The following is a 13,011-nucleotide window of genomic DNA, read 5'->3' on the forward strand; positions in this document are numbered from 1 at the left end:
ATTGCCCCACAAACTACAACACAGAATTAGTTTTTCCTTTTTTTTTTTTTTTTGATCTCATTGTATACATATGTACAGCCTATGCTGCTTCTCTGAGCAAAGTGTGAACGTCACTTGGAGTATTTAGGGTTTTCGCTGCTATCATTATTGTTTTGTTTTAAGGAATTCTATCCCCAGGGTAACAGTACACAGGAATTCCCCTGAGAATAAAACAGAGCATTTTGCATCTTTCAAAGTACACCCAACACATTTTGAAATTGCTATAAGCATATACCTTGATTGAGAAAAACAGTATTGCTCACGGACACAAACAAATATTGCAAAGGCAAAACCAGAGTATTAGAAGAATCCTACTGGGCCTATTTCCTCACATTGAAAAGCAAGCAGCCCCATATACAATTACTATCAAATTATAGCTAGGTTTGTAAAATTGGATTTCCCCCCATACTTAACATTGTATTTTCTTCCAAAAAATGATAACAGGGACTCACATGGCACCCCAAACAGACAAGGAGTATATTCCCCTAGTATAGTGTCATATCCATAGGATCGTCACAGTTCATCAAATGATTTTACGGATGCATTTGATATTGAATTAGAACATATGGCTTGTTCGGTGGGAGGAGTCTGCCCTTTCAGAAACTACCCCCAGGCCATCAGGGACAGGTAAGCTCCACGCCATGTACCTCCACAACCCCACTTCTATTTTCTTCATCTCTGGATACCCACTACACACACACTCTCTCTCTCCCTCCCACCTCCTCCAACTGCCACTCTGGTTAGCTGCTGTTTTGGTAGTAAAGTCTGGACCTTCCATGACCTGTTATTTGGTTTTCTTTTTCGCTGATAGCCCCCTCGTGCCTTGGTTCCTTAAATTCAGGCTGACCTCTTGGTAACTTGTATTCCATTTGTCCACTCAGCTGCCTCTTCTGGTGGCTCATGTGAGTCATGGTCAGGTTCATCATTGTACACAGATGATATGGAGGTTAAAACAGTCTTTCTCCCCCATCATTAACTCCCCAAGCCTTAAGCTACGGCAGCATTCCAAACATTGATTTATATAATCGTCATTTCTACTTTTTCATTTTGTACCTAGTTTAAAATATTTAAAGTGGCTATTACTAACATACATTTAACTACTCATCCAAATGCAACAATCAGACCCAGCAATAAAGACAAACAGGTGTTTGTTTATAAACGGACCTTGCTTCATTCCCACTGAATACCTACAAATGCCCAGTAGGCAAAACAGGAGTATGACTCTCACAGACCTGCGTTTGGGAAGATGATAAAATGAAATTAAAATAAACATATGATTGCAAGGTTTTCAACCAAATGTTTTAGTAAACGATTTTCTGTTTGTCTTCCTTTTTTTTTTTTTTTTTTTTTTTTTTTTTTTTTTTTTTTTTTAAGAACTGAGAGGAAGAGAAAGGGAGGAAGAGAGAGATGGGAGAATCCATGAGAACAGTAAGAAAAAATGGAAAGGTGGTAACAAAGGAGGCTGAGGATGGGGTGCTCAGAAACTCAAGAAGTCAGGGAAAAGGGGCAGGCAGGACAATGACGAAATTGAGAGACATTTCCTACTTTAAAAATTAACAGAAAATCAGAATAATTCTCACTATAAATAAAATAAACTGCCATCCTATCCATTGAACGGATGATCACATCAGACACTGCACACCAGCTGCTTCCTGTACCCAATCAGCCCCAGAAACACCATTAAGTGAGCTCCAAAGACCGCTTAGTTGAAAGCAAAGTCTGAACAACCCTACGGCACCACCCCAGTGCCTTTCATAATGGAAAGCTTCTGCCATAGCTGTTTCTAAGAAATGGTACATCAACTGACTGCGTATGGCTTTTTTGCTTTTGTCCTCAGCCACAGGTATCCTTACCACATGCTTTACAGGGTTTTCATCCCTAAAGAGGTCCTTGTATAGGAGCCACCTCTGTAAGAGGCAAGAGGTATGATATCTCACATGTCATGGTTATGACTGGAAAAGTGGACAATTCTAACCCCCTAAGTAATCTAAGCACTTGAGCAATGAGAAATAAAATAAAATAAAAATTTTACAATTAAACATTCCAACTTTGAAAAAATTCTTACAGAAATCTTTGTTTTAATTCTGGGACAGAACAAAGCAATGTGCACATATAAGTTCTCTTTTTGTCTCTCAAGATTTCTCATCCCCCACATCGAAGCTCAGGTAAGTTCCTTGAGGGAAGAGACTTGTTCTTTAGTCTGTAGTCTTATTAAAGCAAAGAAGACTTTTCTGTGCTCTTTCATAAACGAGAAATATGAACACTTATTCAAAAATGCTATATAAAATTAGATGTTTGTAGATGTCGCCTTTGGGGTAAGCTGGTGAAGGGTACAGGGGTCTCTCTGAATTATTCCTTACAACTACGTGTGAATCTACAATGATTTCAAAATACAGAGTTAAACCAAAACCCCAGGTTTGTACTATCTTTGTAAAGCCATCTTGGAATAAGTGCAGGATGATTGGCTGGGGGCAGATGATTCAGGGGCAGAGTTATAATTCTATGGCTATTATCTCTGTCTGGTAAATGGAAAAACGTAAAAAGTTTGGCTCATTCCAGATATTGCCAGGAAAAAGGCAGATTGATATCTACATGGGAAGGTCATGCTTGAATTAAAGCAGCAATTCTCAAGGGTGGGGCTTACACACCAGGTGTGGCCTATAAGTAGGTCCGCGAGCAGCTGTTTATAGTATCATCAATGTTTACTTTTGTTTCTCAAATAAATTACGGAGTTTCACCACATAATATGTGTCGGACTTTGTTTCAATGAAAAGCAAAACAAACCACCTTGATTTGGTGCTTACTATGTGTGAGGCATTGTGCTAAAAACTTCCTGTACATCCTTTTATTCTTTTATTTAATCTTTACTCCAATCCTACAAAATAGATATTATAGTTCTCCATTTTACAGATGAAAAAATTAAGGCTTAGAGAGATTAAATAGCCCAAAGTCACAAAGCTTGTTAGAGGAGATGCTGGACTCAAGCTCAGATGTGTCTGACCCCAAAGCCTTACCCCTTATGTTCATCTGCCTCACACAGTGGTCTCACTGAGGTCTTATTAAATGAGGTGACCTTCTTCCTAGTCATTTCAGTATTTCAGTAACTTTTTTTCCTACACTAGAATGGTTTTATACTTGCCTCTCTAAATTGTCTTTAACATCCTGAAGTAAAGAGAATTGCTGTGAGGCCTTTAATCAGTGATGAGCTTTATATGGGTAATAATTTTAAAATGTGGTCTTGTTTGTTCCAATAAACTACCCTAGAATGGTAGCTGTACTTCAAAAGATAATGTAACCCTGTTAAATAAGACATCAGTGGGCCAGGACAGTGGGAAAGTAGGCAAAGCAATGAAACTCTAACAGCCTCTGATTAAGTACGTGATGCTCCTCGTTTACTCAAGTCAGTTTCCTTCTCCACGAAATAAGGGTAATAATAACCACCTTCCAGTGTTGTGAGGATTAAATGAGTTGTTTATACCAGTTTTAGGACAGAATCTGACACATATTCAGTGGTTTCAATTCAGTTTCCCCAGGAACAGACCTAGCCATAAGGAGTCAGCTGCAAATCACTTATTAAAGAGTAAGGAAGTCAGGGAGCCAGGTGGGGAGGGGGTGATGGAAGCAGGGCTGCAGTTTTAGGTATTGTACCATGGAGCAAGCTTCAGGAGGAACTCTGGAGTACAAATTATGCCTCGGAAGTTTTCCCCACTCAGGCAAAGGTGCTGGGCTTTCATAACCCCATGCCAACTATTGGCTGAGGGCTCCTGGGGGCAATGATGGAATGTAGGAGCTTCCTGTTCTCTGCACCAAAAGGCAAGGCAGTTCCAGTAGCCTGAGGGCAGTCCTCTGAAGAGCTACAGGTGCTGGCCAAGGAAAGCAAAGGCACACTGAAGCCAGGTGGGGAGAGCACAGGACGATAAAAGGGGTCCAGCGACCCAGGGCATTAACAGTATCTCCTGTAATAAGCACTTGATAAATATCTGTTTAGATCCCGTACTTATCATGCTAAGCTGCAGGATACAAAGCCGATTAAAAACAGTCTTTATAGAAGTGGCTGTTAAACCAAACAATGTTCACAGCAAAGTGAACCTGATATAGTCAATGACATACACGATCATTGTGCATGATATTTTGCACAAATGTGTAAAATATAAAGAATATACACATAAGCATTACTCTGGCAAAACACAGGTTTTTTTTTTTTTTTTTTTTTTTTTTGCTCCTTTGATGGTTCATGACAAACACACATATTCAATACCACTATATACTATTTCAAAACTTTCCTACACAAGCTGCCACCCTACCCAACCCCCACACACAGATGTTTCTCTTGGTGTTTCCCCACATCGCCCAAACATGCAGTCTTTCCTTTGCTTTACTCCTCATCACCACCATCAATCTAAAGATCTTGGATAGCTCCTCCTCCCCTAAATGTTCTAGAATCATCTGGATGCTGGGAGAGTCCATTCTTCTAACAACTGTATTTATGCAGATTTAAAGCCATTGTGCGCTGATAGAGTAATGATAGCAATAATAATGGCTAATCTGTTATTATGTCAGCCATGTGCCACTCACTTCAGATGCATTATCACACAATAATGCTCACAAACATTGTATGGGGTAGGTACTTTTAAAATCCCTACTTCACAGATAAGAAAACTGAAACCTACCCAGGAATAATGCGACCCTATGCAATGCTACGCCAGAGCCCAACCACATACCCACTACATCTGCTACATTTTCGTGGAAATGGGAGCTTGTGATGGAAATTGGGATCTGAAACAGCATAGGTGTGTAGAAGGCAGCCCCCATACCAGTAGACTCAGGCTCTTCTAAACTACTTGCAGATACGTAGTGTGCTGGGATTGAGCATAGGGGCTCATAACATCCCTCTTCCTCTCTTAAGCTTGGATCTAGAGGAGATATTCGACACAGAAGACAAATCGTGAACTACTTGCCAGCTGACTGGACAACTGCATCCAATTTTATCCCTGATGCCACACCTCCCTCCCAAGTCAGGCATGCTGGGCTACACAGGACTCCTTCTGGAGTCGGGTGGGGTTGAGGGGGGAGCTTTCCATGAAGCTTTCCACTGAGCACATCTTTGAGATGAAGAAATAGAAACTGACCCATCATCCCAGCCTGTCCAAATCTCTGACATTAAGTGTTTATTATTTAAAGACACCTCTTGCCCTCCAACCCTCTAAACTACCTGTATGCATACATTCTCATTCTTTAAGGTGCAGTTCAAAAATCACCTCTTCCATGAAATGAATTTCTTTCTTTATTGCTTAGCGTAATCACATCTTGCAAGCTAAGTGTAGCCAGTTTCCTCCTGGCATTCAATCACGTTTTCCATTATGCTCATCAATATATGTGATGGCCTTCCCTATTAGAGTGTAACTTTCCTGAAAGCAGGAAACTTTTCTGAAAGCAGTAAAATAAAACACCATAAAGTAATGTTATTGGGTATTTTGTTTGTTTGTTTTTTGAGACAGAGCCTCACTCTCCCACCCAGGCTGGAGTGCAGTGGTGTGGTCATGACTCACTGCAGCCTCAACTTCCCAGGCTCAAGTGGTCCTCCCACCTCAGCCTCCCGAGTAACTGGGACTACAGGTGTGCACCACCATGCCAGGCTAATGTTTTATTTTTTGTAGAGATAAAGTCTTTTTATGTTTCCCAGGCTGATCTAGAACTCCTGTGCTCAAGCAGTCCTCCTACCTCAGCCTCCCAAAGTGCTGGGATTACAGGTGTGAGCCACTGCATCTGGCCTTAAAGCAATGTTATTAAATTAGGACTCAAGCACCATAAGGGGCCAACTCTTAGTTCCTCCACTTTCTTTACCAGGCAATTTGTCTGGATCAGAAGTTCCCCAAGGTGCAATCTGCAACATGTGGTCCTATAAGGTGCTCTGAGAGGACAAAGTTGTATGGTCATATAAATTTTGGAAGTTTCTGTCTCACACTTACTTCATGTGGAGTACGAGTAGGAGGGTTACAGTACAAAGCCTGTTATAAAGAACCTTGCTTAAATTTGTTACCCAATTATTTCCAAACTTTCCTAATAACAGAATTCCCCACCCTCAACATGACACCAGTGAGCAGTTCTCATTATACACTTTATGGAAATACTGTATTAAGATGAACACTAAAATCCTTTAAATTCTAATGTCTCTATTATAAAATACTATAACACTAATTAGAATTAATCGAAGCAAGCAGGATAAAAGGCAGAAAATCTACATTAAAATAATATTTCTAAAATAAAGTACAGTATTTCTTTTAAGTGTATCAAAAACTGAAACTAAGTTTTCCAGATGTAATTGCTTATGATTTTTAAATAGACTTGCTATAAAAATAGAAAGTATTTAGCATATCTGTGTATTTTTAAAGTAATAAGTCATTCAAAGAGTCTGGAAAGTTTAATTTTAAGTATATTAACATTCATTTTTATGCAATTTTGACACAGTTAATTTGCTCTGTGAAGAATAGGTCTCATAAACCAGGGTAAACTTGACCTCAGCAGTTGTCCAAATCTCTACAAACCCCAGATTAGTGAAATCTAAAGGGCTCACACAAATGATAAACCTGTTTGCATATACAAACTTTTGTGAAGGTCCCAGAAATATCCTCAAGTGAGTCAAAGGGGCAGTATTCTTCTTTGAAGAAATACTTGATTTCAATTTAGTATAGAATCTTTCTTTCTGATTACAAAACCAAAGCAGGCTTATTTTAAAAAGAACTGGACCAACGCATACCAATTTGGATAAATCAAACAAACAAAATAACAAGTGTTGGCAAGGATGTGGAGCCACTGTGCACTGTTGGTGGGAATATAAAGTGGTACAGCCTCTGTGAAAAATAGTGTGGCAGTTCCTAAAAACATAAACATAGAATTACCACATGATCTAGCAATTCCACTTCTGGGTATAGACACAAAAGAATGGAGGGCAGATTCTAGAGAAGATATTTATACATCTATGATCCTAATAGTGTTATTCACAGTAGCTCAATCAAGGAAGCAACCTACTAGCCCATTGACTGATGAATGGATAGGCAAAATGTGGTGTACACAGACAAGGGAATATTATTCAGCCTTAAAAGGAAGGAAATTCTGAAACATGCTATAATATAGATGAATCTTGAGGATATTATGCTAAATGAAATAAGCCAGCCACAAAGAAGACAAATACTGTATGATTCTATTATGAGATCCTTAGACCAGTCAAAATAATAGAGACAGGATATAGAATGGTGGTTGCCAGGGTCTGGGAGAAGTGGGGAATGGGGAGTTTTCATTTAATGGACTGGGAGTTTCAGTTTTACAAGATGAAAAGAGTGATGGAGATGAATGGTAGTGTTGGTTGCACATTATGAACACATTCAATAGCACTACCTGTACACTTAAAAATGGTTAAGTGGTAAATTTTATGTGATGTTATTTTATCACAATAAAATTGGGGGAAAGTAATAATTTAAAACCTCCAGAACCTGTGAATGTGACCTTATATGGAAAAAGATGTAAATATGTTAAGGATCGTGAGATGAAATCATCCTAGATTATTCAGGTGGGCCCTAAATCCAATGACAAGCATCCTTAGACAGAAGAGAGAAGACACAGAGACAAAAGGAGAAGGCCATGTGAAGATGGAGGTAGAAATTAGAGTTACACAGCCACAGGCCAAGGAGCACCTGGAATCCCCAGAAGCTAGAAGAGCAAGGAGGGAGTCTCCTTAGAGAGAGTGCAGCTCTGCTCACATCTTAGTTTGGGACTCTGACCTCCAGAACTGAGAGATAATAGATTTCTATATTTTAAGTCATCCAGTTTGTGGTAAATTGTTAGGCAGCCACAGGAAATTAACACAAGATCCTTTTCTTGTTGATTTTTTTTTTTTTATTATTATACTTTAAGTTCTAGGGTACATGTGCATAACGTGCAGGTTTGTTACATATGTATATTTGTGCCATGTTGGTGTGCTGCACCCATCAACTCGTCAGCACCCATCAATTCATCATTTATATCAGGTATAACTCCCAATGCAATCCCTCCCCCCTCCCCCCTCCCCATGATAGGCCCCGGTGTGTGATGTTCCCCTTCCCGAGTCCAAGTGATCTCATTGTTCAGTTCCCACCTATGAGTGAGAACATGCGGTGTTTGGTTTTCTCTTCTTGTGATAGTTTGCTAAGAATGATGGTTTCCAGCTGCATCCATGTCCCTACAAAGGACGCAAACTCATCCTCTTTTATGGCTGCATAGTATTCCATGGTGTATATGTGCCACATTTTCTTAATTCAGTCTGTCACAGATGGACATTTGGGTTGATTCCAAGTCTTTGCTATTGTGAATAGTGCCGCAATAAACATACGTGTGCATGTGTCTTTGTAGTAGAATAATTTATAATCCGTTGGGTATATACCCAGTAGTGGGATGGCTGGGTCATATGGTACATCTAGTTCTAGATCCTTGAGGAATTGCCATACTGTTTTCCATAATGGTTGAACTAGTTTACAATCCCACCAACAGTGTAAAAGTGTTCCTATTTCTCCACATCCTCTCCAACAACTGTTGTTTCCTGATTTTTTAATGATTGCCATTCTAACTGGTGTGAGATGGTATCTCATTGTGGTTTTGATTTGCATTTCTCTGATGGCCAGTGATGATGAGCATTTTTTCATGTGTCTGTTGGCTGTATGAATGTCTTCTTTTGAGAAATGTCTGTTCATATCCTTTGCCCACTTTTTGATGGGGTTGTTTGTTTTTTTCTTGTATATTTGTTTGAGTTCCTTGTAGATTCTGGATATTAGCCCTTTGTCAGATGAGTAGATTGCAAAAATTTTCTCCCATTCTGTAGGTTGCCTGTTCACTCTGATGGTAGTTTCTTTTGCTGTGCAGAAGCTCTTTAGTTTAATTACATCCCATTTGTCAATTTTTGCTTTTGCTGCCGTTGCTTTTGGTGTTTTAGACATGAAGTCCTTGCCCATGCCTATGTCCTGAATGGTACTACCTAGATTTTCTTCTAGGGTTTTTATGGTATTAGGTCTAACATTTAAGTCTCTAATCCATCTTGAATTAATCTTCGTATAAGGAGTAAGGAAAGGATCCAGTTTCAGCTTTCTACTTATGGCTAGCCAATTTTCCCAGCACCATTTATTAAATAGGGAATCCTTTCCGCATTTCTTGTTTCTCTCAGGTTTGTCAAAGATCAGATGGCTGTAGATGTGTGGTATTATTTCTGAGGACTCTGTTCTGTTCCATTGGTCTATAGCTCTGTTTTGGTACCAGTACCATGCTGTTTTGGTTACTGTAGCCTTGTAGTATAGTTTGAAGTCAGGTAGCGTGACGCCTCCAGCTTTGTCCTTTTGACTTAGGATTGTCTTGGCAATGCGGGCTCTTTTTTGGTTCCGTATGAACTTTAAAGCAGTTTTTTCCAATTCTGTGAAGAATCTCATTGGTAGCTTGATGGGGATGGCATTGAATCTATAAATAACCTTGGGCAGTATGGCTATTTTCACGATATTGATTCTTCCTATCCATGAGCATGGTATGTTCTTCCATTTGTTTGTGTCCTCTTTGATTTCACTGAGCAGTGGTTTGTAGTTCTCCTTGAAGAGGTCCTTTACATCCCTTGTAAGTTGGATTCCTAGATATTTTATTCTCTTTGAAACAATTGTGAATGGAAGTTCATTCCTGATTTGGCTCTCTGCTTGTCTGTTACTGGTGCATAAGAATGCTTGTGATTTTTGCACATTAATTTTGTATCCTGAGACTTTGCTGAAGTTGCTTATCAGCTTAAGGAGATTTTGGGCTGAGACGATGGGGTTTTCTAAATATACAATCATGTCATCTGCAAACAGGGACAATTTGACTTCTTCTTTTCCTAACTGGATACCCTTGATTTCTTTCTCCTGCCTGATTGCCCTAGCCAGAACTTCCAACACTATGTTGAATAGGAGTGGTGAGAGAGGGCATCCCTGTCTTGTACCAGTTTTCAAAGGGAATTTTTCCAGTTTTTGCCCATTCAGTATGATATTAGCTGTGGGTTTGTCATAAATAGCTCTTATTATTTTGAGGTACGTTCCATCAATACTGAATTTATTGAGCGTTTTTAGCATGAAGGGCTGTTGAATTTTGTCAAAAGCCTTTTCTGCATCTATTGAGATAATCATGTGGTTCTTGACTTTGGTTCTGTTTATATGCTGGATTATGTTTATTGATTTGCGAATGCTGAACCAGCCTTGCATCCCAGGGATGAAGCCCACTTGATCATGGTGGATAAGCTTTTTGATGTGCTGCTGAATCCGGTTTGCCAGTATTTTATTGAGGATTTTTGCGTCGATGTTCATCAGGGATATTGGTCTAAAATTCTCTTTTTTTGTTGTGTCTCTGCCAGGCTTTGGTATCAGGATGATGTTGGCCTCATCAAATGAGTTAGGGAGGATTCCCTCTTTTTCTATTGATTGGAATAGTTTCAGAAGGAATGGTAGCAGCTCCTCCTTGTACCTCTGGTAGAATTCAGCTGTGAATCCATCTGGTCCTGGACTTTTTTGGTGGGTAGGCTATTAATTGTTGCCTCAATTTCAGAGCCTGCTATTGTTCTGTTCAGGGATTCAACTTCTTCCTGGTTTAGTCTTGGGAGAGTGTAAGTGTCCAGGAAATTATCCATTTCTTCTAGATTTTCTAGTTGATTTGCGTAGAGGTGTTTATAGTATTCTCTGATGGTAGTTTGTATTTCTGTGGGGTCGGTGGTGATATCCCCTTTATCATTTTTTATTGCGTCTATTTGATTCCTCTCTCTTTTCTTCTTTATTAGTCTTGCTAGCGGTCTGTCAATTTTGTTGATCTTTTCAAAAAACCAACTCCTGGATTCATTGATTTTTTGGAGGGTTTTTTGTGTCTCTATCTCCTTCAGTTCTGCTCTGATCTTAGTTATTTCTTGCCTTCTGCTAGCTTTGGAATGTGTTTGCTCTTGCCTCTCTAGTTCTTTTAATTGTGATGTTAGAGTGTCAATTTTAGATCTTTCCTGCTTTCTCTTGTGGGCATTTAGTGCTATAAATTTCCCTCTACACACTGCTTTAAATGTGTCCCAGAGATTCTGGTATGTTGTATCTTTGTTCTCATTGGTTTCAAAGAACATGTTTATTTCTGCCTTCATTTCATTATGTACCCAGTAGTCGGAGCAGGTTGTTCAGTTTCCATGTAGTTGAGCAGTTTTGATTGAGTTTCTTAGTCCTGAGTTCTAGTTTGATTGCACTGTGGTCTGAGAGACAGTTTGTTATAATTTCTGTTCTTTTACATTTGCTGAGGAGTGCTTTACTTCCAATTATGTGGTCAATTTTGGAATAAGTGCGATGTGGTGCTGAGAAGAATGTATATTCTGTTGATTTGGGGTGGAGAGTTCTATAGATGTCTATTAGGTCCGCTTGGTGCAGAGATGAGTTCAATTCCTGGATATCCTTGTTAACTTTCTGTCTCGTTGGTCTGTCTAATGTTGACAGTGGAGTGTTGAAGTCTCCCATTATTATTGTATGGGAGTCTAAGTCTCTTTGTAAGTCTCTAAGGACTTGCTTTATGAATCTGGGTGCTCCTGTATTGGGTGCATATATATTTAGGATAGTTAGCTCTTCCTGTTGAATTGATCCCATTACCATTATGTATTGGCCTTCTTTGTCTCTTTTGATCTTTAATGGTTTCAAGTCTGTTTTATCAGAGACTAGGATTGCAACCCCTGCTTTTTTCTGTTCTCCATTTGCTTGGTAGATCTTCCTCCATCCCTTTATTTTGAGCCTATGTATGTCTCTGCATGTGAGATGGGTCTCCTGAATACAGCAGACTGATGGGTCTTGACTCTTTATCCAGTTTGCCAGTCTGTGTCTTTTAATTGGAGCATTTAGTCCATTTACATTTAAGGTTAATATTGTTATGTGTGAACTTGATCCTGCCATTATGATATTGACTGGTTATTTTGCTCGTTAGTTGATGCAGTTTCTTCCTAGCCTCGATGGTCTTTACACTTTGGCATGTTTTTGCAATGGCTGGTACCGGTTGTTCCTTTCCATGTTTACGGCTTCCTTCAGGGTCTCTTGTAAGGCAGGCCTGGTGGTGACAAAATCTCTAAGCATTTGCTTATCTGTAAAGGATTTTATTTCTCCTTCACTTATGAAACTTAGTTTGGCTGGATGTGAAATTCTGGGTTTAAAATTCTTTTCTTTAAGAACGTTGAATATTGGCCCCCACTCTCTTCTGGCTTGTAGAGTTTCTGCCGAGAGATCTGCTGTTAGTCTGATGGGCTTCCCTTTGTGGGTAACCCGACCTTTCTCTCTGGCTGCCCTTAAGATTTTTTCCTTCATTTCAACTTTGGTGAATCTGGCAATTATGTGTCTTGGAGTTGCTCTTCTCGAGGAGTATCTTTGTGGCATTCTCTGTATTTCCTGAATTTGAATGTTGGCCTGCCCTACTAGGTTGGGGAAGTTCTCCTGGATGATATCCTGAAGAGTGTTTTCCAACTTGGTTCCATTTTCCCCCTCACTTACAGGCACCCCAATCAGACGTAGATTTGGTCTTTTTACATAATCCCATACTTCTTGTAGGCTTTGTTCATTTCTTTTTCTTCTTTTTTCTTTTGGTTTCTCTTCTCGCTTCATTTCATTCATTTGATCCTCAATTGCTGATACTCTTTCTTCCAGTTGATCGAGTCGCTTACTGAAGCTTGTGCATTTGTCACGTATTTCTCGTGTCATGGTTTTCATCTCTGTCATTTCGTTTATGACCTTCTCTGCATTAATTAGTCTAGCTGTCAATTCTTCCACTCTTTTTTCAAGATTTTTAGTTTCTTTGCGCTGGGTACGTAATTCCTCCTTTAGCTCTGAGAAGTTTGATGGACTGAAGCCTTCTTCTCTCATCTCGTCAAAGTCATTCTCTGACCAGCTTCGATCCGTTGTTGGCGATGGGCCACGCTCCTTTGCACGGGGAAAT

At 39.6% G+C, this 13,011-nt stretch overlaps 1 protein-coding gene across 1 annotated transcript in view; it reads right to left on the reverse strand.

The window, feature by feature from the left end:
* The window catches only part of SV2C (synaptic vesicle glycoprotein 2C), a 276,999-nt gene that overhangs the window by 223,666 nt on the left and 40,322 nt on the right, over positions 1–13,011 (reverse strand). The gene's annotated exons all lie outside the window — the stretch shown is intronic.

Source organism: Rhinopithecus roxellana, chromosome 3 (assembly GCF_007565055.1).
Source record: "Rhinopithecus roxellana isolate Shanxi Qingling chromosome 3, ASM756505v1, whole genome shotgun sequence".
Classification (NCBI taxonomy): domain Eukaryota; kingdom Metazoa; phylum Chordata; class Mammalia; order Primates; family Cercopithecidae; genus Rhinopithecus; species Rhinopithecus roxellana.